General features: G+C 35.3%; 1 long non-coding RNA gene across 2 annotated transcripts in view; it reads left to right on the top strand.

The window, feature by feature from the left end:
• LOC110256450 overlaps nucleotides 1-26506 on the top strand; it is a 260565-nt gene that overhangs the window by 219614 nt on the left and 14445 nt on the right. The window contains exons 2-4 of one of the 2 annotated variants that reach the window (XR_002337961.1): nucleotides 19251-19370; nucleotides 20063-20151; nucleotides 22518-23012. This is a non-coding gene — a long non-coding RNA (uncharacterized LOC110256450). Of the gene's footprint in view, nucleotides 1-19250; nucleotides 19371-20062; nucleotides 20152-22517; nucleotides 23013-26506 lie in introns of those variants that run through there. The other variant, XR_002337960.1, reaches the window with a different exon arrangement.

Here is a 26506-nt window from a genome sequence, read left to right as displayed (position 1 = left end):
TTTTTAAAACAGCAATAGAAAATGAATACACTTGGATGAGAAAGAATTTGAATCCATCACTCTCTTTTTTCATGTAATGAAAAAAAATACCTCCTCCCTTAAATTTTATTATTTCACTTGGGGGATGCTTCGATTCCATCCTGTATTATCAAAGTTATTCTGTTCTCATACATCTAATGAATATTTAACCATGCAAAGTCTTGCCCTCCTTAAGGCAGTCTCAGATCCTATGTCCCTCTCTAAATATCCCTTCCCAACTCTATCTGAAAGTGTTGGCTATAATTACTTCCTGGAATTTACCTTCTCTCCTTCACTGCAGACTAGTTTGCTCCCATTATCCATAGATACATTCTTCTCATGTTTGTCCACAACATCCTTACTAATGAGTTCAGTAGACACTTTTCAGTTCTTTTCACCCTTGACCACTCAGTAGCATTAATATATTCTCTTTTCAAAACACTTCTTTTGGCTTTAATCACATTTTATTCTTCTTTTCCTCTTTCATCCCTGATGACTATTTTTTTTTTTTGCATTAAATGTTGGTATTATTCAAGGCTCCATTCTCTGCTTTCTCCTTTTGCCAATCTAAATAGTATCCCTGAACAATCTCATCCACTTTATTTCTGTTGCCATACATGTGCTGATGATCAGTCTCTATACCATTCATGATAAAAACTCTTAGCAAAGTGGGTACAGAGGGAACATACCCTAACATAATCAAAGCCATTTACAACAAACTTACAGCAAATATAATACTCAATGGAGAAAAGTTGAAAGCCTTCCCACTAAAATCTGGAACAAGACAAGGATGCCCACTCTCACTACCCTTATTCAACATAGTATTGGAAATCCTAGCCACAGCCAGCAGACAAACAAAAGAATAAAAGGTATCCAAATTGGAAGAGAAGAGGTAAAATTGTCACTGTACGCAGATGACGTGATACTATATATAGAAAATCCTAAGGACTCAAGGCAAAAACTACTCTAACTGATCAACAAATTTAGCAAAGTAGCAAGATATAAGATTTTTTTTTTTTTTTGTCTTTTGTCTTTTTTGTTGTTGCTATTTCTTGGGCCGCTCCCGCGGCATATGGAGGTTCCCAGGCTAGGGGTCGAGTCGGAGCTGTAGCCACCGGCCTACGCCAGAGCCACAGCAACGCAGGATCCGAGCCGCGTCTGCAACCTATACCACAGTTCTCGGCAACGCCGGATCGTTAACCCACTGAGCAAGGGCAGGGACCGAACCCGCAACCTCATGGTTCCCACTGCGCCACGACGGGAACTCCAGGATATAAGATTAACATTCAGAAATCAGTCACATTTCTGTATACTAACAATGAAATATTAGAAAAGTAACACAAAAATACAGTACCTTTTAAAATTGCACCCCCCAAAAAAATCAATTACCTGGGAATAAACCTGACCAAGGAGGGGCAAGACTTATATGCTGAGAATTATAAAACATTCATCAAGGAAATTAAAGACGATGCAAAGAAATGGAAAGATATTCCATGCTCCTGGGCTGGAAAAATTAATATTGTAAAAATGGCCGTACTACCAAAAGCAATCTATAGATTCAATGCAATCCCTATCCAATTACCCATGACATTTTTCACAGAACTAGAACAAACCATCCAAAAATGTATGTGGAACCGCAAAAGACCCAGAATTGCCAAAGCAATCCTGAGAAACAAAGACAAGAAGGCATAACTCTCCCAGACTTCAGGCAATATTACAAAGCCACAGTCATCAAGACAGTGTGGTACTGGTTCCAAAACAGACATACAGACCAATGGAACAGAAGAGAGAATCCAGAAATAAACCCAGACACCCAGGGTCAATTAATTTTTGACAAAGGAGGCAAGAATATAAAATCAGAAACTCTTAGCTTTTAAATTGATCCTTCTAAAATCTTATAGAAGCATTAGGGTCCCATTCATAAAGCAGTCTTTCATTTCCCAATCTGATGACATCACTCCTTGGAACCATATTTACATTTTCTACCCTCTTACATCACTTACATCCTGATTGTTAATGTAGGTATTTGTAGGGTCATCTAACCCTCTCCCCACTTCTCAGGCATTATATCATAATAATCTTGAGAATATAGTCTCTTGTTTCTAGTTTCATCTCCCACAGTGCCTAATTTTGCATGTTATAACTAATATTATTTACTATTTTTATTTTTGTGGAAACAGAATTAAATTTTCATTTATTGGCATACATTAAAATAAAGCATTCCATTTATAGAATGAAATACAGAGTTAAAGTAAGTAGAAGGAAAGAGATATTTAATTAGGATCAAGTATATTAAGAAAATTTAGTGCTCAACTTTTGAGTTTACTGGAGTTCTATTTTAGTTAGATTCATTTTTCGTTTTTAACCTTTTTTCTCTTTCCTCCTCTCCTTTTATCTTTGCTATATATGTCTTCATGTAGATACAGCAATAACTATTTCTCTTCCCTGATGTCAAAGAATTCTTCCTCTATTTGATTTTCCCTAGAGTTAGGCAGAGTGATTTAGAATAAACTAAATTTTGACTTGAATACTTACACATTTCTGAAAATGTCAAAGTTTTAAATTGCAAACCTCTTAACAGGATTTGTGAAATCTCAACTTACTTCCAGATTCTGCTTTGAGCAACAAAACACATCATGCTTAAAATCGAGCTCATTTGAAGAACATAAAGTAATGTCTGAAAGAAATATTACTCAGCATATCACTTCCTCCCAGAAATATCTCAATATGTTCAACATACCTATCTGCACAGCAGTGAACTTCTAGGCCAAGCAAGTGAATCAAATTGATATTAGTCAGTGACTTCCCTTTGGGAAGAGGGGTGGCCATATTAATGGAGGGTAAATGCTGCGTAAGGTTTGTGTTTATATGTTTGTGGACTACTTTTAGCAGCTGTGCTCTCTGAAAGTCATTTCATTTGTGGCTTTTTTGAGGAGATGTTTCCATAAAATACTAACTTGCGTACATTCAATCTTGACATTTTTAAGAGAAATCTGCTCAATTTGGAGCATATTCACTTCTGTTGAAATGCTGCTGTTTGAAGCTACATGTAGATCTTTTGAGAGGCCACACTCTTGAGTCTCTATTTTTAAATTTTCATGACAGCTTTTACAATCTCCTGAGCATGCAGGATCTAAGCTTCCACTGAAGCTTGTAATTACCGCGATGACTTAGCACCTGCCATGTGGTGCCAAGTATTGGCAATTGGAAGCAATGTCAATAAAGAAAACTGGCAAGCTGGAGATAGTCAAGTGAGATAACTCAGAGACTCCTATGCTCTGACAAACACTCCTACTATTGCCAGTAGCACAAAAAGACTTTATTTATAAGAAATTTTATGTAATCTCCAAGGTGCCCACATAAGAGAAAATAAAAGGGCTGCTTTTTGTTTAGAGTGAAGACTGGGCTTCCTGGATGATTTGAGTGTCCTACTCTTCCAAAGAGATTTTTCACCTAACTTGTCATTTTATCTTCTGCCTCCACTATTTGAATGCTTTTCTTGGATTAGGACAGTATCTATAAAAAACAACTTTTAAGACACAAAGCTATGACATGGAAGTCCTAGGAATGAGATTGGAAATGAAACTGTAATTTAGTCTTTGGGGTGTACAGGAATCACATGGGGAGATTCTTAAAACTACAGATTCCTGGGCTCTTTCCATAAAGATTTGGATTTAGTAGGTCTGCAATTAAGCCATGCAATCGCTGAAGCACTGAATTTGAACTATACTGGAAAGAAACCTCTTTAAACTGAAAAAAAAAAAAGCTGCCTTTCAGCTTCTTTCTGCTCAAAATGTGATCTTTGGATAACAAGGACCTTAGCATCACCTGGGAAAATAATAGAACTGCAGAATCACAGGCTCCATCCCACTTATTGAATCAGAATTCAAATTTTTTCCAGGATCTTCAGGTGATCCATATACATATTAGAATGCGAGAAGCATTGCTTTAGAAAACACATTGGATTTAGTTATAGCTGTTTGGTTAATTGGATTATCTTGTCGCCCCAAGAGAGAAAGGAGAGTACGACACAAAAGGAGAGTACTTGGGTGGAAGGGAGGGTTAACAATTGGGGCATTAGGTTGGAAGATGGGAGTAGAAGGCTCCAGTGATGTTGTTGGAAACATGCTGGAGGTAGAACTGGCTATAAATTAAGCAGGGCAGATTTTATCACAGTTCTAGGAGCCCTTCGGCCCAATATTAAAATGTGCTAAACCATATTGCTCCTCCTTTGGTTAAAAATATTCTATCCATGTAATTCACTTGTATTTTGCATTTTGAATGAGGCAGTTTTGATAAATTATTATTACAATTTGTTCATTATGCTTTAATGTTTGATGGCTGGGATAGATAGACAATCTCTGAGCCTTCCCTATTTTGAAATTTGTACAGATTGAGATAGTCATAGCTATTGAATTATTCAAGAGGAAAATATCTGGTATTCTTTAGGTAGCCATAATCATTAAGCCTGGCTACAGATGCATTTTGCCTGAGTCAAATTATCTCATTTAAGATTAAAGTTTCCAGCAAAACATAGAAGCTATATTCTCTGAATGAGCCCTAAATCTGGTGAAATGAATTCATCTATTTCAAGCATCTACAAAGCAGCATAAATTTTATGATAATAAATTAAATCACCCAACCTAATGAATGTACTTCTTGTCACTTAGCGAGATAACCATTATAAGCTAAATACTAAAACTGTGTATTTAATTGATAAAAGCACATTTACTGCATTAGAAATACATAAAGTTACGCTGTAATGTCACTACCACACTAAGTTCTGTCTCATTAATTCAAAAAAGAGACTATGCAAGTTTTATGGTAATTTTGACAAATTAAATTTCTTGGTGTTTTAATTTGGACTTTGTAATCTTTCTTGCCAAATAATTATTAAATATCACAATGCTTTCTAATAGTTAATTGATATTTTAATTATCATATCACCAGTAAGGTTATAGTCTCTAAAGGAAGTTTTATTTAATTTAAAATAAATGCTCATTTAAAAATTTTTTTTTTTGGAGGTTTCGAGCATGGCACAGTGAACTTGGTCATTCTTCCCAATTGAGCAAGCAAAGTTAACTTTTCATGATTAGCAAGGAATTTAGATTTCATTTTTGCTAAAAACTGCTCTGAAGTTTCATTTTCTTTCTAAAACATAAATCCAAATCACATACTTTATTCCCTTGGGAACTTAAATATAATGATCATTTGGTTTATGACATTATAATTAATGAGTGTAGAAATAAAAAATGCAGAAACCAAGAGGTATAATTCTAGTTTCAGTATATTGATCTAGACAGTATTCTTGTCCCTCAGTTAAAAGTAAAGAATCATACATATTTATTTATGATGTATCACTCTTTCTTAAATTTCCATAATGAGAAGAATCACCTTGAGTATTTGTTTTAAAAATACCACTTCCTAGGGCTTTCATGGAGATTCTGATTTATTAGGACTGGGATGGGGCCATGGGGTTTTTATTTTTATCAAGGTTTTAATTATTTAAATTACTGGAGGGGGGTCTTGGAAACATTGTTCTCATATAAAGATCCAGAAAAAGGAATTTCAGAATCATTTGTTCCAAGAGTACAGATCAGTTAACTTAACCTTGCTTTCACATTAGAAAACCTCTTTTGGAGTTCCCATTGTGGCTCAGAGGAAATGAATCTGACTAGGATCCATAAGGTTTGATCCTTAGCCTTGCTCAGTGGGTTAAGGATCTGGTGTTGTGATGAGTTGTGGTGTAGGTTGCCGACACAGCTTGGATCTGGCATTGCTGTGGTTATGTGTAGACCAGTGGCTACAGGTCCAATTCTGTTTATAGCCTGGGAACCTCCATACGCCTTGGGTGCAACCCTAAACAAAAAAAAAAAAAAAAAAAAAAAAAAAAGAAAAGAAAAAAGAAACCCTCTTTTAAAAATCTCAATGTCCAAGGGCACCCCAACCACTTAGGTCATAATCTAAGATATGGGTCATAATGAGTAACTGGAGAACTATCTTACAGAAAATGTAATAGCCATACCAAGTTGTGTCAAAGAATGTGTATAGATTTGAACGTGAGAGATAAGATAAGCATTAGAGAAAAATAATGCATACTTTTCAAGGTGATACAATTACAGGGTTACTGCCAGTTTATGGAAAGAACATAATTTTGAAAAAAATTATTAAGTTAGGAATCTATGGTTTTAAAATTTGAGTTTGCATCAGAATCACATGGAAGGCTAGTTAAAACAGATTGATTCACCCCACCCTAGAGGGTTTGATCAGTAGGCCTGTGGTAGAGCACAAGATCTTGAATTTCTAGTAAGTTCTAGGTGAGGTGGATGTTGTTGACCAAGGGAATACATCTGAGAACCAATGTTTTAAGGGAAGGATGAGAGATATCAAATAGAACATGGGAGGACCAAATTAGATTGTGCCTGGTAGGATGTTAGTCTGAAAATGGCATTGAAGCAATATGGATGGGCTGAGAGATCATCATACTAAGTGAAGTTAGGCAGCAAAAGACAGACATCGTAGTACTTATATGTAGAATCTAAAAAAGTATACAAATGAGTTTATTTGCAGCGCAAAAACAGACTCACAGATTTTGAAAACAAATTTATGGTTACCAAAGGGAACAGGTGGTGGGGAGGGATAGACTGGAGGTTTGGGATTGGCATATGCACACTGTGGTATATGGAATGATTGGCCAATGGGGACTTGCTATAAAGCACAGAGAACCCTACTCAATATTCTGTGATAATCTTTGTGGGGAAAACACCTGAAAGTGAATGGATATGTATACATGTATAATGAATCATTGTGTTGTACAGCAGAAATTATCACAGCATTGTAAATTAACTATGCTTCAAAAACACTTTAAAAAGTGAAAAACAGGATGTTCATCTGATGTTCATCTACATGGAATTACAATAGAAATTGCTGTTACAGAATTCCAATTACGTATGAGGTGTTGTATCAAACATTTTATGTATATTAAATCATTTAATCCTTAAAATAATCCTATATGACAGATGTGCTATTATTGTTTCTATTATATAGCTCTTGAAGTTGAGGTACAGGGAAATTAAGTAATTTATCCAAGGCAATGCATTTAGTAAATCATAGAGCTGAAGCTGAGGTCTAGGGAGTTTAATTCCAGGGTCCATGCAGTTTACCACTGTTATACTTGAGGTGAAGATGGACAAGATTTGTTCAAACTATAGGTGATTGTAACAGATTTATAACTCACTCAGTTTACCTCTTTTACTATCCCCACAGGGGAAATTCTAGAGAAATATGTTAAGGGAATAAAAATCTGGACCAAAAGTAAAAGGAAAGAAGGTAGACAGATCCAGAAACAACTTTACATATGTAAAAGGAAGAAGAGAACAAATTTAACTAGGAGTTTAACTCAAAATGGCTTAAAGATTTAAACAAAAGATATAATACCATAAAACCTTTAGAAGAGAGCATAGGGAAAACATTCTCTGACGTAAATTGTACCAACGGTTTCTTAGGTCAGTCTCCCAAGGCAATAGAAATAAAAATAAACAAAGGGGACCTAATAAACTTACAAGCAGAGTAAAGGAAACCATAAAGAAATGAAAAGAGCATCTATAGAATGGGAGAAACATTTGCAAGCAGTATGACTGACAAGGGATTAATCTCCAAAATATGCAAATAGCTCATACAACTCAACAACAAAAAACCAACCACCTGATTGAAAAATGGGCAGAAGACCTAAATAATATTTCTCCAGAGAAGACACAGAGATTGCCAGTAGGCACATGAAAAGATGCTCAACATGACTAATAATTAGGCAAATGCAAATCAAAATTACAACCAGGTACCACCTCCTATTAGTCAGATTGGCCATCATTAAAAAGTCTACAAATAACAAATGCTGGAAAGAGTGTGGAGAAAGGGAATCCTCCTTCACTGTTGGTGGGAATATAAGTTAGTCCAAGTGCTACAGAAAACAGCCTGGAGGTTCCTCAGAAAACTAAAAATAGAATTACCATGTGATCCAGCAATCCCACTCCTGGGCATATACCCAGACAAGACAATGATTCAAAGGGATACACTCACTCCAGTATTCACTGCAAAACGATTCAAATAGCCAAAACTTTGAAACAACCTAAATGTTCATCGACAGATGAAGGGATTAAGAAGATGTGGTACGTATATACAATGGAATACTACTCAGCCATAAAAAACCCAAAATAATGCCATTTACAGTAACATGGAAGAAACTAGAGCTTCACATGCTAAGTGAAATAAGTCAGAAAGAGAAAGACAAACACCATATGATATCATTTATATGAGGAATCTGAAATATGGTACAAATGAACTTATCTGCAAAACAGACTCCAGACATAGAGGACAGACTTGTGGTTGCCAATGAGGAGAAGGAGTGAGAAGGATGGACTGGGAGTTTGAGGGTAGCAGGCACAAACTGTTACATTTAGAATGGATAGACAACGAGGTTCTACTGTGTAGCACAGGGAACTAGATCCTATCTCCTGGGAGGAACCATAATGGAAAAGAATATATAAAAAAAGAATATATGTGTGTGTGTGTGTGTGTGTGTGTATAATTAAGTCACTTTGTTATATGGCAGAAATTAGCACAACATTGTAAATCAACTCTAAGGAAAAAAAAAAAGATTAGGAGTTAAATATGTTGTAGCTCGGTTATGTCTTCCTGAAAGAATGTGGAAGTGAAAAAGGTATATAAGCCACTAGGGTATATCCCATCACTGGAGAAAAAAGTATAGCATAAATAAATGTTACAAAAGAGCTGAAACATGCATATACAGAGGAATAACCATTTCTGGAGAGGTTTTGGTTTTCATTAGACCAGTGGAGTACATGTTTTGGCAATACCTATTGCAGTTTTAACTTATGAATCTGTAGGGGTGATTTTCAGCTAGAAAAATTCCTCTATTTATTGATTTTTTTTTCAACTATTTATCTACTCTCTGCTAGGCATCTAGGCACCAAGGATTCAGCAGTGGACAAAGAAGAACATACTCCTGTTGGAATGGTGCTTACACTCTAGTGAGGGAAATGGTAGTCAATAAAATACATGTTGTAAGTTAGATGTTCATAAAATGTTTTTGAAGAAAATAAAGCAAGATAAGATAGAGCATGTTGGGGATGGTGGCAGTGTGTGTGAAATGGTAGATCAGAATAATATTTGCTCACACAAAGTAGTCAGAAATGTCTCTAATAAGTTGATAATTGAACAAAAATCTAAAAGAAATGAAGTATGAAGGAAAAGGAAAAATGAGGCCTAACCACCTGCTTTCGTGAAATGAAACACAGGTGTCCATGTCATGCATGGTCAGGTCCAATGATGATACATTTCCTTTGCACCTGAAGAGACTAATGTCCATAGGGAAGAAATCACAGAAATGTGATTGTAAGTAGAATTTCCTGAAGACATAGTACCCTCTTCCCTATAGCTGGCAAGTGGACGTCATGTGTTTCTTATCAATGTAATATCTATAGGCTACAAATGGGGGCTAACTGGAATTGATACATATACATTTATCCTGGGCTTTACTTATACTGAAAGAGAAGGAACTGTAGAGAAGTAGTTAAAAGTTTTTTTTTTTTAAGTTTTATTGAAGTATAATTGAATTTTTTCAGTTAAAATTTTGAACAGAAAATTCTCTATTAGTTTGACTCATCAAGATGTACTTCTTTTGATTAGAAAATACATTTTACTGCTACTAATGTACAAGAAAAAGGAGTTCCCATCGTGGCTCGGTGGAAATGAATCTGACTAGGAACCATGAGGTTGCAGGTTTGATCTCTGGCCTCGCTCAGTAGGTTAAGGATCCGGTGTTGCGTGAGCTGTGGTGTAGGTAGCATGTGGCTCATATCTGATGTCGCTGTGTTATAGGCTGGTGGCTATAGCTCCAATTCTGCCCCTAGCTGGGAATTTCCATATGCCATGGGTGCAACCCTAAGAAGCAAAAAAAAGAAAAACAAAAAATAACATTGCATGTACATATCACATTCTGTTACTTGCTGAGCCATGTTCTCTGAAAATTGGAATGGGAAGTTAAACATTCTAGGCTGAGGTAGAGTTCCCTCAGTGAGAACCCAGCCCCTGATTAGCAGGGATCTGGCATGTTCACTGCTGTGGCATGGGTTCAGTCCCTGGCCTGGGAACTTTAGCAAGCCATGAGCAAGGCCAAAAAATGGAGGAGGGGAAGGAAAAAATATGTGGGGGCAATTTTTGAGACTGGTTTAGTCAATTATGTATATTGCATATGTGAGGGTAACGTGGAGAATGCACATTTGTTTTTTTTTCGCTTTGTCTACTCTGCTTATCCTGGGACCAGGACCAAATTTGCACATGCCAGGAGAGGAAGATATCGCTGCATAAGATATGCTATTCCAGCCATTAACTTTTACTGAGCATATTCCTAAAGATACTTTGAGAGTAGGTCATAGCCTCAGGACATTGAAACTAAATTAAGGCTAAGTCTAAAAGAAGTCCATAGGTAAACTGTAAAGGTAGTCTGTGATCCTTCACCTGCAAAATTATATGTTATCTTCCTGTGAATGGGACATAGGGGACACTGTTACTGTTTGTTTTATGGGTAAGCACAAGAGAACCTTATCATGGTATGGAGGTTATGGCTGAAACAGGTACTAAATGGAGAGTGGCAAATGGGAAGGCCGCCCAGGAAGGAATGCAATTACACTATTGCCAAGAGAGAGATTGAGAGCAAGAAAATCATACTCTTCTAGATCACATGATGACTAGGGCTTGCTATTAAGAGAAGCCACTTGAATTGTTTAATGTAAAGAAGAGAAATGGATGCCTGATAAATTAAGGGTTCTTCCTAAAAACTCCATGTCGTAATAGACTTCTCTCTGTTGAATGAACTTATTGGAAGCCAGCTGGAGTTACAGTTTGGCTCACAACCTGTAGCCTTTATTTACTACTTTGGGTTTTTTTGAGGTATCCTAAGAGAAATACTACCATAAATTGAAAGAGGTAGAGATACCCAAGTCTGAATTTATTTAAAATGAAGAAAATCATACAGACTAAATTATCTCTCTACAATGGTATTGTTATAAATTAGTGAAGGTAAAATGACCATGGAATCCCTAGTATTTGGAAATTAAAATATCTAAAGTCAGCAATATGTGTGATTGCTTGACCATCTTTGGCACCCATATTCCAGGAGTTCTAAGGGATTTTAGGAGGATTCAATTAACTACTAAAGGCTGAAAAAGGGAGCCCCATCATCATGATTAAAGCAACCTGCTAATTTTTATTTTTGGCCAAGTTTAAGTACCACTGTTGCTATCTACCATAAACAACTAGAAAAGCAGACAAAATATGTGAAATCCAGTGGTTTTAGGCATTGAACAAAAGGTTGCACAACATTGTGATGTAGAAAAAGAAAGATAATAAGCAAGATGAATCCTAGGTATGATTGCCCTATCTTTCTGACTGGATGCTCTTCTGCAGAGTGCCCAATGTGTGTGTGTTGGGGAGGGGAGGGTATTGGGACCCAAGAAGAATATAGTGGTCTTGTTGAGAAGACAGAGATTGTAGTTCAGGAAGATTGAATGACTAGAATGTGTGGACAGAGTACTGGAGAGGAAGGAGTTATGCAGAGGAGATTCTTTTTGAATCTCTCACAGAATACTAACATGGGCATGCTTAAATGATACTGCATGGGGCCAAGCAAAAACTCTTGGGGAGGTTATAATTTGAATAATTTCTAGAATTTACACAAGACTAAGAAATGTTCAAGTTCTAACCAGCCAGATTGGAAGCACCTAATTGAATATCAGGGTTGTTCAATAAAGTTCCTAGAAGAGTCAAACCTCAGTAATAGTGAAAAATCTAGAGTAAAGAATACACCAGAGAGCCAGAGATTATCATACTAAGTAAGCTAAGTCAGGCAGATAAAGACTAATATAATCTGATATCACCTACATGTGGAATAAAAAAAAATGATACAAGTGAACCTATTTACAAAACAGAAACAGATTCACAGACTTAGAAGGCAAATTTATGGTTATCAAAGGGGAAGTTTGGGGGGAGGGATAAATTAGGACTTTAGGATTAATATATACATGCTACTACATATTAAATAGGTAATCAACAAGGGCCTACCCTATAGCATAGGGAAATCTACTCAATACTCTGTAATAACCTATGTGGGAAATGAATCTGAAGAAGAATGGATAGGAGTTCTATGGTGGCACAGTGGGATAAAGATCTATCTTTGTCACTAGAGCAGTCTGGGTTGCTGCTGTGGCAGGGGTTCATTTCCTGGCCTGGGAACTTCCACATGCCACAGGTGTGGCCAAAAAGTAAATAAATAAAAGAACAAGAACAAGAAAAAAAAATGAGAATGGATATATGTATATGAATAACTGAATCACTTTGCTATACAGCTGAAATGAACACAAATATAAAATAAAAATTAGATTAAATTGAAAAAAGAAAAACACCTAACTTGTCCTAATAGAACTTAAAGACAAGCCTCAAAAGAATAAAGCTGGCCCAAATTACTTGATTACCTACCTACAAGATTCAACACATACAGAAAGACAACAAAACTTGGAAAATAAATAATAATTAACACCATCTCATCAGAAACAGTGCAAGTGATGGAATAACATTTTATAAGTACTGATAAGACAAAACACGTTTCCCTGGAAATCTTTATTCATTGAAACTATCCCTAATAAATAAAGGCAAAATAAAAATATTTTAAGACGAGTAACAGATTACAGACCTTATTATCAGAAGACTTGCATAAGAAATGTTAAAGAAAATTTCTCAGGCAGAAGAAAATGATGCCAGGTGGATATTCAGATTTATCAAAAAGAAGGAAGTGTCAGAAATTATAAACTCATGGTTGAAAATGTAAAAAACATGTTTTTTACATCAAAAATTTTTGAAAAAGCAATTCACTTCTTAATGAAATAGCAACAATATCAAACAATGAGGGTAACCATAGAATTGGAGAAAATATTTGCTATGCCCATAACTGACAAAAAAATTCTAGGGGATTTTAGAGATTTTTAGTTTCTTTGTTACTCTACAGTTTGAAAAATATTTTTGCTACAGATATATGATCATAGGGAGGAGTTTATAATCAAATGTGGGGATCTCTGTGTTATTGGCATTTTTATTATTTGAGTGTTGTGAAATATTTGTTTACTTTAGAGTTTAACAAATATTTTCTATAAAGGATAAGGTAATAGTATTTTAGGTTTCAAGGACCATGCATTTTTGTTATGTGTACAGATGGTCCTGATTTATGATGTGATGTTTCAACTATTACTATTTTTCAACTTCATTATGGTGTGAAAACAATACACACTCACTAGAAGTTGTACTTTGAATTTTTAATTTCGCCTTTTTCTGGGCTAGCGATATGCTCTTATTAGAGTATTATTATACTCTCCGTGATGTTGCCCAGTGGCAGTGTATCATGGGATCACAAGGGTCAACAACCAGAAGACTTACAGTATTCTGTAGCCATACAATCATTATGTTTTAACTTTCAGTGCTCTTTTCAATAAATTAGATATTCAACACTTTCTCACAAAATAGGCTTTGTGTTGGATGATTTTGCCCAACTGTGGGCTAATGGAAGTGTTCTGAGCATGTTTAAAATAGGCTAGGCTAAGCTATAATTTTCAGTAGAAGATATATTACGTGCATTTTTGACTTACAATATTTCCAAGTCATGAGTTTAGTGGAATATACCTTCATCATAAGTCAAGGACGATCTGTGTTCAAGCCTGTCATATGAAGTCATAGACAATATGCAAATGAATGGTCACAGCCAGCTGTAGCCAATGGACTACAGTCGCCAATCTCTATGTCTCATCATAAATTCTGTGATATATTTCATTGGGCAAAAGAGTTGGATATAGTGGAACTGAGAAATAAAAGAGGGAATTAATTTTCTTTGAAGATTTCATCAGTAGTTATTTTGTATTCTGTGTCTTATATTTATATCTTCTGAAGTCATTGGGAAAGATAAACAGTGGTTTTTTTTTTTTTTTTTTTTTTTTCCCTACTGTTTTAACTGACTTTCACTCATGCTGCCTCCTTTCCTGGTTTATTTGGTAAGTTTTAATTATGAACTGTATTTAATTTGCAGAAATTTGTGGTCCAGATTGAAGGTAGATTTTTAAAGAGGATTTGTATTTGCTTCTGTTGGGTACCAGTGTATGTAAAGAATCTGGGGCCATTAAATTTTTTGGCTTGAAGTTTTCCCAACTATAATGCTGGTTAACCCCAGGGTAAAAGTAGATTATGATGGAACATATCCAGAGGAGATTTTATTTGCAGTATTTTTATTATCATCATCATCAATCTTTTGCGTCCAGAGCCTTGGCAAATATAGGCAAATTACCATCTTTTCTCTACATTGCTAAGTGGATTTTTCCTGGCAACTCCTTCACTAAGTGGACTCAAGTTGAGGAGCTCCATTTTGCACAGTTTCAAAGCCTAGTCCTTTGATCACCATGCAGCTCTTCATCTCCACAGTCTCCAAACAACTTATTAGCAATAAATTGGGAATGCCTATCTACCTGATCCCTGTGTCTATCTCTCTGTTGCTTCTGAACTTAGACGTGAAATATTGATCTAATTTACCAGGCCTCTTGAAATTTAAACGCTATTAAAATTATAAACTCCCTCACAATAAAAAATGTTCATATGTCATGTTTACAATCATTGTCATGTTTACAACTTCATAAAATCACAGGTGGTGCACAGATCCTCTGGAGAGAATCCCTGGACTCCTTAGCATCAGGCTTTAAGCCTTTCTATTAATTATTAGTTTATTTAAAGTTTGAGATTTTTTGGTTAAATTCAAATTCAAAATTAAATTTTAGTACAGTAATTGTAATTTATAAATGTCGTGGTATAGAAGATTATGTGTTCCTTAGTATATAAATGGGATATGGAGGTTATGTTGGGATGGAGAAATATGAATAGTGATTAGAGGTTTTCTACTTCTAACTGGAAGTGGCATTATTGGCAATAAGCAAAATACTCTGGTTGCCTTGCTAATTATGTGGTATTTCCTGCTTTAGATAAGTTAGTGGTTTCAAAGAACAGTGATCAGTGGAAGATTTATATAATGTGGTTCCTTTTTCCATTTTCATTTATTGGTATCTGTTAAATTTTTGCTTCAACACCTGCTTCTTTGGATTATACAGAATGAAGTAAGGGTTTATATGAACATCTTAAGTCAGGAGAGGAATCTTTCAAGTGAATCAATAGGTTCAATAAAATACTTAGGATTGTGTATTGTATGCTTAAAGTACTTTCAAGTATCTTTTCTATTAAGCAGTTCCTTGAGGTCCATATTTATATAAACATTTTAAATGGCATTAATTAAAATAGCATTTCAAAATGTTTTCATAATAAATTTGAAAAAAGAGCTTTACATTAATGAATTGGCAATGTTTTGAAGTAGACTTAGTGAAACATATTTCTCAGAGCATAATTTTCCAGAAACTTTAAAATGCAAATACAGAATTGTGAATTTCTAAAATAAGGTATAACAAGCTGCATTTTGTACTCTCATTTAAATATGAAATCCTTTTCTCTTGGTGCTTCTCTTGGGACAATAGATGCAGAACGTATCTGTGTTCTTTTTATGTTACTTTTCTTTCTATTTAAATATGAAAGGAAATGTATACTTATATATGTCATGAATATTTTTCTTCATTGGGTATATAGAAATTAAATAATCCATGCTTAAAATGGAAAACATATATACACAAAAATGAGAAAAATAAATTGGTTTTTAATGTAAATCAAAATTAGCAAGATGACTAATAAGTGGAATTTGTTATACATACCTCTCCTTAACACTTCATCCTAAATCTTCTAAAACAAATTGATGAGTGGAGTTCCTGTTGTGGCCCAGCAGGTTAAGAATCTGACACAGTGTCCATGAAGATGTGGGTTCCATCCCTGGTCATGTTCAGTGGGTTAGGGATCTGGCATTGCCACAAGATGGGGTGTAGGTCACAGATGTGGCTTGGATCCCGCGTTGCTGTGGCTGTGGCATAGGCCAGTAGCTGCAGCTCCTATTCTACCCCTAGCTCAGGAATGTCCATATGCCACAGGTGTGGACCTCAAAAGAAAAGAAAAACAAAACAAAACAAAACAAAACAAAACTGACGAGTGGCAGACACCAGGACCAAAATGCTAATGGCCAAGTGCTCAAATGTCTAGAAATGCTACTGCCTATAAACTACATGTAAGTGTGAGCAACATGTTTTCCTTTAAGTGTTGGATTGAACAGATGAAATCTGAATTTTAAGATGTCAACTACTTACATAATACCATGTCATCTTCAGTAATAACATGACATTTATTATCCATGAAGAACTTATAATTAGGTTTAATAAAACAGTAATTAAATAAGATTTTAAAATATTTTAATGTGCACTACAAAATCTTTGAAAATCCTTTATGCTGCCTATCTTGCAGGCACCAGGTGGTAGCCTTTATGAATACATCAATTTGCTTTATGGTATTACATACATTAATATCTAGAAAATTTCAACCAACTTTCCTCTTTTGAGAATGTTTATCTAGTATCTTATACAGGGAGTATGTTTTATCTGCATCATGCCACATCTTGTAAAGAATAAATTTAGTTTTAAAAACAAAAAATAATGTGTGTGAGTGGTGACTGGTATAGGGGGCTGACAGTCTTCCTCCACATGCCTTTGTGTCCTGGCTGATGAGGGCAGTGACCTTCTGGTTTGCACCCTTTAGCAACTCCCTCCTTGCGTGAATCCCCATTGAGCCTCCTCTGGTCCCCTTTAGGACCCATGGATATTTTCTAGTGTGCCTTCTGCAGTTTGCTCACCTCCTTTGTTTACTAGGAAACTACACTACCAGCATGGATGGCGTTGTGGAAATTTAATTTGGGGACATTCCTCTCCTGCAGAGTGTTGGCTTTACTTCAGTTTACTTGTAGGCTCTTGTCTATAGCTTTTCATTAGGAAGAGTGTCCCTCATCTTCTTATCCTTGGGACAATACCAGTCAGCCAACAATCTTCAGAATGCAGACCCCAGCTAAAGTCTGTGCTCTTTGGAAGCATCTAGCCCTAGTGATATCAGCTGTGGCTAAAGTGTCTGTTTGCCATTTCACGTCTACCTTGTATATATTCTATCTATCTATATTCACATATGCATATCAAATATATCAATGTAGTTTTATTTTAAATATTTGTACATTATTCAATGAGTAACTTGTAGACTCATGACATTAGGACTCCAAGATAGACAATGGCCTGGAAGTACCACTTAAAAAATTATAACATATATATTTAATAAATATTACATAGATACAAGTTATAATAATTTCTTATATGAGTTCCTCCTGTCTCTTGTGGTGTCCAAATACCTAGAAAGTGATGAGTAGACTATGGGTTTAAAAAATAATATGTTGGAATTCCTGTCATGGCTTAGCTTAGTATTTTGAAGACATGGATTCGATCCCTGGCCTTGCTTAGTGGTTAAGGATCCAGCATTGCCATGACCTGCGGTGTAAGTTGCAGATGTGGCTTGGATCTGGCATTACCATGGCTGAGGCCTATGCTGGTAGCTACAGCTCTGATTCTACCCCTAGACTGGGAAATTTACAAATGCTGTATGTGCAGCCCCTGCCCCCTGAAAAGCCAAAAAAAAAAAAAAAAAAAAAAAAGTTCAGCACATTTGGTTAAAATTTCAAATTGGTAACTAAAAGAACTAAGAAAGGCTATGTGTATTCTCCCTATTAAAATATTTTTTTGCTTCATTAAAAATAAGACTGGAACACTTGTTTTTAGTTGTTATTCTTTTCCTAATGTGATGGCATCCTCCAAATCTGTGAAGAGCTTTACTGAATGGGAAGGTTTGCCTTCCAGGGACTTCACATTAATACACTGTGTGTATCTTCTGGAATTTAAGTCTGTGTATAGATATGAGTTATAAAGCATATATATTAACACTCTAGCAACAATAAAAAGCATTGTTTGTAGAAAATTATTATCCAATTAAATCGTTCTGACCAGTGTTTTCAGTCATTTTTATTTAACTAAAACTCCACCCCACCAACTGAAATAACATCAGTGCTAATGGAAGGGAAGAATGGCAAACTACATCATCAGCATCAGCTCCAGGAAGGTCAAGATACCAACCTTGGATTAATACGAGGAGGCCTTCATAACTTAAGAGGCTCGAGAAAACACTCAAGTTGCCTGACGGTCCTAACTATGATGAAAATCATCCACCGAAGTGGGTATTATTGTAAATCTTTGTCTACATGACAGATTTACATCTTCTTACCTCCATAAAATCCACCGTTAATGGCACAACACCTATTAAGCTGAGATATTTCTAGGAGTAGTACGTCATGGTATTTTCCTGAATAGTTTACATTATTCTTGGCATTTCACGGCCTGTCTCATGAGATGGCTAAGAAGGAAAATATAGTAACTTGCACTCACTTCTCAAGGACAAAATGCCACGTCTTACCCGAAGAAACAGTCAGAAAGTGAAAAGCAAATACTGAGAATAATAAGATTGAAAAATGTGGCATATGAGAAATCTGGAGACTTAAGGGAAAAACCCTTTGTTTCATGGAATGTAATTTTAATGCATTACTAAATTCCCAGTTTTTAGAATTTTTTAAAAAAGGGACAAATAAACATTTATAAAAGCTCATTCTTAGAGCTGGGTATGCACATGGAAGGAAATATGATCTTTGACAAATCCTGTCTTAGAGCTTAAGCTTCCATTAGTACTTGTATAGGGAAACCCTGGGGCCTCAAAAACATTTGGGTTAAACCACTGCAGCACTTTCTGACAATACAAGCTGAGCAGGGTTTGTGTAACAGAGGCAATTAAAATGTCTAGGCTTTCCCTGGAGATATGTCAGCACATTGAGAACCTGGGATACTGAATAACTTAATTCCTATTCACATAACAGCCTGAGAGGAAAATAATTTCAACTCTTACCATAGAGTCTATTTTCTCTTAAAAGAAATAATTAAACAGTTACAATATGTATTAAAATTTTGACAAATTGTTATGAAGTTTTTGGCCATAATGTAGGGTAGAAAATTCTATAAGCTAATGTCCCTGCATGTTATGTGGGCCAAAAATAAATTTCACAAAACCAGATGGTAGCATTCCACAACTGAAAGCAATTTGTGCTCTTTTCTCATTCAAAGCCCTGGTTTTTATTTATGAGAGAACTACAAAATGACTAGCCCAAGTACACACTGTTAACTAATGATGGAACTGGGACTTCAGAAAAAGGTGTTCTTCAGAGAATCTGCTCTCCAACCCAGGTGAAGTGTTTATTTCTCATGAAGCTAGCTTTGGGGAATGTCTTACAGTAGAACAGTCTTTGTGCCTTTTCACTGTAGGAAAGGATAATCAGAGAAAATGAAATTATTGACATTTTAAGGACATTTTTATGCGACCTTGTACCTCTTTTGTATATCACATATAGTGCTGCCTGATCCATTTCTTTCATTGTAGCAACATCTCTTTTATTTTACATTAGTAATAAAGGGCACAGTAGAGAAACATTGCATGCAACAATGTGATCATTACACAGTGCTTTGGAGGTATGGCGTTTATTGGTGCCACAAACTACAGGAAATAGCCATATAGATCTTGTGAGAAGACTCTTTTGTAATGGCTAGTAGTGGTTTCACATAACAGCGGCTCAGAAAATATTGATTTGACTTTCTTCTTTTGTGGGTTATATTTTGTTGAACCTCTATTTACGATAATCCTGTCTGGAACATGAATGGCCTGAGAAATTAATATTTGAGATGTTCAACCTGCATCAGAATGGCCTGAAAAATTAATACACTGAGATGTTCAACTTGCGTCATGTGTTTATGGATTTTTACATATAAAAGGTTTTTCTTGAGACTGTGATGAACAGTTTTACTATTTGCACGAGGCAGGGTGGGAAAATCCCCATAATCCTAAGTATCAACAAGTAGTCTGTGCTTCTTTTGACCTACAGGGAAAGTGCAGGAGTATTTGAGTTAAACTCTCATCCACTTGACAGCTTCCCAGCTTCCAGTCAAATCCACTATGCAGAGACTGGCTCTGGTGGGTAGAACATTGCTGGTATGAACCAAATGTAATTTTGTTTTCCACACTGCCTTAAATTCATATGTTGATGCCCCAACCCCCAATGTGACTGTATTTGGAGATGGGGATTTTATGGAGGAAATTAAACTTAATGAGGTCATAAGGGTGGGACCCTACCATAATAGGATTACTGTCCTTTCATAAAGGAGCACCACAGAGTTTTCTCTCCCTCTCTTTCCTTGTGAGGGCACAGTAAGAAGGTGGTCATCTGCAAACTAGGAAGAGTCTTCACCATAAACTGACTCCACCAGACCTTCTCTCAGACAGCTTCCAAAACTGAAAAATATATTTCTGTGTTTAAGCCACCCAGCCTATGGTATATAATGGCAGTCAGAGCTAATACAATTACCATTTAAAACAAAGACATGAGTGGGAGGGATCGGGAGTTTGGGCTTATCAGACACAATTTAGAATAGATTTACAAGGTGATCCTGCTGAATGGCATTGAGAACTTTGTCTAGATACTCATGTTGCAACAGAAGAAAGGGTGGGGGAAAAATGTAATTGTAATGTATACATGTAAGGATAACCTGACCCCCTTGCTGTACAGTGGGAAAAAAAAAAATATATATATATATATATATATATATATATATATAAAAAGAAATAAAAAAAAACAAAGACATGATTGATGAACAAATAAGCATTTTAGGAAAACTATCATATGCTTAAATCTTTCAACAATTGTATTGTTGTTTTTTCTCTTCTTTGTCCCTCCATATCTTATGGCTCTTAACCACTTCTTGGCTCATTAAGATAGCAAACCATTCTTGGGAAATTAAAAACACACGCATAAACTTATAAAAATAGATGCATTGCAATCTTTCCACCAGCCCAATTTCTTTGTAGATCAATTAAAAAAGAGATGAGGAGTTTTAAATGGAGTTTAATTTTTTAAGGACTTGCTCTGTCATGTGACTTCTATTCTAGTCACTCAGATTTGTTTTTGGTTTTGCCCTTTGGATCAAACATATCATCCCCAAAGTCTTCATAAACAGTTACTGCTTCCATGAGAACTGTTTGAATTCAGAAACGCTGTTTCTCCAAGATGAGAAATTATGTTTGCATAGCAAAAAACTCATAAATTTAACTTAGAAATATGTTGGAAAATGTCATTTCCTTTGCAACCCAAACAAATTAGGAAGAAGGAAAATACCACTTAGTAGAATTCAAAACTTGGAAAATTTTGAAAGAGTTTCAGAAATTTGACAAAACCTAAAATATTGCTTGGCATTTTTGCTCAAGGATGAATATTTTAGAGTTCAAATTAAACTTGTTGACAGATATATACTGAGAGTGTGTTAATGTATTGCTATTTTTGTTTTTTGCTATAACTACTTTCCTATGAGCTGAGGATTTGTCCCACACATAACTTATTCAAGTTAGTATGTGTGCTTGAATACATTCACCACATATTTTAAAATAATGCTCATATGCCTATAGGACAGAACATTCTAAAATGTTTATAAAACTAAACATAGAAAACAAAAATGAACAGATTTCAAGGTTACAGCTATGCTACATTTCATCTAATTGAAGAGAAAATGGCAGATGCCATCAAAGTTAAAATTCAGGATTACTAAAAAGCTCTAACTGCTTTCACTCTGTAGGTGATATGTGCATTTAGATGCTATATTTTGGTTGCCTTGAGCTGCTATTACATTTAGCTATACATCTCCATTTTAGCCAGCTTGGACCACTGGGTTGCATTAGTATTTCAATTTTACATGAGGTATTGGAAAAGTCAAGATGCAGCTCAGGAAAAGTGGAATTTTAAAATGCATTACAGGCTTTGCAGAGATGTTATGGAGGTAGAGATCATTACCGTTGAGAAAGTAAGTCTAACTTTTATAGATAAGAGTTCTAACTCTGAAACTTAAAAAAAGATTACTGGCATTTTGAATTCTAATCCTATGGAATAATAAATAATTATATTCCTGAAGATTTCTTCTCTATATATTCGCTAAGTAAAATAAAGTATACATAACATCTACTATAATCTTTGCACAAATTTTGTTTCCTTTCCCTGTCCTTCTTAACAGTTCTTAGGCCAGATTATCTATCTATCTATCTATCTATCTATCTATCTATCTATCTATCTATCTATCTCCTGACTAATTCTGAGAACAAAGATATTGAAGTTGAGAAATTTTCTAGGATACAGTAGTCGATCAATAAATATTTGTTGAATGAAGAATTTGATACATACACAAAGATAATAAGTGCCAACATATGTGCGAGTGATGACTAAATAAGACAAAACAAAAGATGTGGGATGTATTAGTCTATTCAGTTTGAACTACAGTGGACATTTATTTTCTTAGTTCCAGAAGCTGGAAGTCCAAGATCAACATGCCATCAAGATTGGTTTCTGCTGAAGCCTCTTCCAGGTTTGCAGATGGCAGCCTTTTTGAAGGAGAGAGATCTCTAGTGTCTCTTCCTCTTACAAAGAGACATGAGTCCTATTGGATTAGGACCTTATTTTATAACCTCATTTAATTATCACTTTAAAGGCCTCACTCCAAAAACATAGGAATTCAGGCTTCAATGTATAAATTTTGAGGAGACACATTTAAGTTCATAATATTTAGAAAAACTGAAATTGTAAGAAATGTCAACCATAAACATCAGGCAGCTCTTGTTTAGTAACTACTTTAATTATTTACACTTATTTCACCTTAAAGACATTTTAGAACTGTGAAATCTGCCTTATTTTAGCACTTGCAGGGTGAATATAAGAGGAACTTTAAGTGGTACAGTGCATCTTATTCAAAGCTTTCAAGAATGAGGATGCCAATAAAAATTCTCTTGAAAATGGCCTACAGATTTTGCTTTGCTTTGGTTAAATTTCTTCACAATCTTCCCCAAATAACAACAACAACAAACAGCTCAAAAACCACACTTGACTCAACTAAGAATTTGGTTCAGTAGAACCCATTTCGTAGTTTGTTTTTGAACTTCACTTGAATGGGGTTGATTCAAAGGAGACAAACTGAATAGCAGTGAATTTTATATTCCTTAGCTACTTAGCTCCATTTATTGATTAGTTAACTGCTTTTTAATTTAATAAATATTCACTTTTGTATAAGTGGCCCAGCAAAATTATAAGCCACTCTACAGTCTTTGTTATGGTATTTATAATTCTCAATGTAATCTCTTATTTTTAAATTAAAAAAAATAGCTGTTAGGGTTTATGCTGTGTATTGCAGCAGATTTACGGTGTCACTTATTTCTACTATTATTCACAAACTACAAATCATTGGTTTAAAATAAAAAAAATATTTTTTATAACTCACATTACCTTAAACTCTAAAGCCATATGGTGATAAAGGTGCTCACCAGTTTTATACCAAAAATTTAAGGATGGAGTTATAAAGGTGATATTACTTCAAGTAAATTTTGGATACATTTCGAAGAAATGGCAATGATGTATATCTGGTATTATTTTACAGTTTCCTTCTAGATGTGAATCATTGAATTATGATTTTATCTATAAATATTGCAGACTGATGATTATTGTTTTTAGCCTAGTTCAAGTTATCAGACTATTTCTCATCTGTATTTCTTGGTTTACATACAAGGTTTGTATTTTTATAAAAGCAAATATATATTGTCATAAAGTGTGTGGCAAAAGTAGCAAGTTATTACATATGGGATAAAAATTTCATCTTTCTCCAACATATTATATATGTATATATATATTCATATAATATATTTAATTTATTCTAATTCTGTTTTTCTTTTTCCTGTTTCTTTTTCTCTTCCACTAACCTTGCTAATCACAGTGTCTTATTTCCTAATTCTCATACAACTTTCCCTCAAGATCTAAAGTGCCCATATTTCCTAGAATCTTTATCAAATTATTTACTTTTAAAAGTGTCCTTTTTGTTGCTTTCTTTTGCACATATACAAAGGAATATATAGGAATATCTAGATGCTTTTATGTATTTTCAAAGTAAATTTTAAGTAATGGCAGAATATTGACACTTAGCACTCAATATGTGTGAGTCGATTTTCTTTTCTCTTTTTCAGTGGGGGGATGATGTTAGCTGAACATGAAATCTCCCAGTTTCCTGACATGCATAAATCCTTTCATCTGCAGTTCATATAATCTCTCTCTGATAGTCCTATCTGTTGATTAACTACTGAGCTATATGGCCTTTTTGCAAAGCTGTCTGAATTATAGTTTTTTCAAACAGGAATGCAAGGTGGGCATTACATAAAAATATAAATTTCTATACCAAAAAAAAAAGAGTTTCTGCTGCCTCTCTTTTCATTGTAGTTTGGTAGTCTTTCAGGAAATTAAATGAAAACATAACAGCATGTAGTTTGGGAGGAGATGTTGCATTTTACTTAATGATTATCATTTTGTTTTGCGCATCAGTCACCCTGATAAATGATGATTGGTCAGTACCATGAGGTTGTTTTTCTCTGTGAACTTTGTTCCATGTTTTCAATTACAGCAATACAAGGTCACTGAATGCAGCTTCAGAACTTCTAGAAGACTGGGATTTGTAGGGTACATGACATAGCAGTATCCAGAATGTATGAATATGGTCTTGGCCTAATTTAAAACTCCTTACTAATTCTGCTTAATGATGCTTGAAGCTAAGACAAAACTCCATGAGAGTTACAGAACTTTTATATCTGGAAAAGACTTAGAGAAAAAAAAAAAGTCTCCTTCAAGTCTGTTCAGTTAGTGTTCTGTGTAAAACCACACCCATGTGATATTGTATTCATCAAGGTTCTTTTGGCAATAATAGGCAGAAATCTAACTTAAGGAAAACAATTTAGATTGGAAGGAAATTGACATAATTCTTAAAAGAAGGAAAGGCTGTTTGGCAGATCTCAGACACTGGACCTAGAAATTAAGTGTTAACAGGCTTCTTTCTCTTAGAGTTTTACTTCTACCTTTGTGTGGGTATGGGCTGTAATCTTTTAGATTTTTCTACATGAAAAAATTTCTCTAGATCAAAGATCAAAGAGGAGAGGGTGATTTTCTCCAAATATTCATTAGGAAAACACTAAGGAGAGACTTGTCTTGGGCTAATATAGCCCTGCAACCTTCCCTGAATAATCGCTGGGTGAGGAGAATGAGGTACAGCAATGTTGTGGATCATGTATCCCACTTGTTTGGCTAGAAAGGTAGACCATTATAATTGGCATTTCAATTGGAAACATGAAGTTATAGTTACTACGGTAGGGGAATGTTAATACGTGGGGAAATAGCAAATATCCACAAGGGTCCACTCTGTGAATGCATAGTCCCTATATCTGTTTTTCCACCTGTATAACTCTTAAAGGACTTCTGTGTTACCTCCAGTTGTTTCATGTTTAATCACAAAGTCTCTTACCCTTTCTCTCATGGGTGATAATCAAAACTACTTAATTGAGCTTTAAATATAGGCTCTCTGAGCAATGAGATGTCATTTATCTCAATTAGGTCCAAATGGAATTTTTATTTTTATCAAGATTTTAATTTATTTAAATTACTGGAGGGGGGGTCTTGGAAACATTCTTCTCATATAAAGATCCAGAAAAAGGAATTTCAGAATCACTTGTTCCAAAACAAGAGTGCAGATCAGGGCATGTAACCTTGCTTGCACATTAGAAACCCTCTTTTGGAGTTCTCATCATGCCTCCATGGAAACGAATCTGACTAGCATCCATGAGGACACAGGTTCAATCCCTGGCCTTGCTCAGTGAGTTAAGGAACCAGCTTTGCTGTGAGTTGTGGTGTAGATCACAGATGCGGCTCAGATTCCACATAGCTGTGGCTGTGGTGTAGGCTGGCGGCTATAGCTCCCATTAGACCCCTAGCCTGGGAACCTCCATATGCTTCAGGTGAGTCCCTAAAAAGACAAAAAAACAAAAACAAAAACAAAAACAAAAACAAAAACAAAAACAAAAAAAAGAGAGAGAAAGAAATGGTGAGGTCAGGAACTTTGCATCTGAATATCTGCCTTGCAATTCCTGTTTGTTGGCAGCTGGTCTTATAACCTCCTCAATCCTTGAGGCCTCAGGTCAATGACTTTGGCTTAAGCTACTGCCCAAATCAGGATAAAGCAACCGGCTGGAATATTAAGGTAGAGCTTCCCCAATACCCAGAACTTGCATCTCCTTTGATAGTACTTGTAGGGAAAAGTTGCTATCTCCACCAAGTAGGGAGCTTGGAACATAAGGGCAGCCTGAATAGGACATTCTGCTGATTTCTTTACGGATTCCAGTCTTAGCTGCTGTGATGTTTCTTCCCTCTTAAATCTTACAAACACAAATATTTATATAAGGCAAAGAATTAAACTGTTGTAATTTT

Source organism: Sus scrofa, chromosome 13, assembly GCF_000003025.6.
Source record: "Sus scrofa isolate TJ Tabasco breed Duroc chromosome 13, Sscrofa11.1, whole genome shotgun sequence".
Classification (NCBI taxonomy): Eukaryota; Metazoa; Chordata; class Mammalia; order Artiodactyla; family Suidae; genus Sus; species Sus scrofa.
This window is presented reverse-complemented; position numbering and strand designations above follow the sequence as displayed.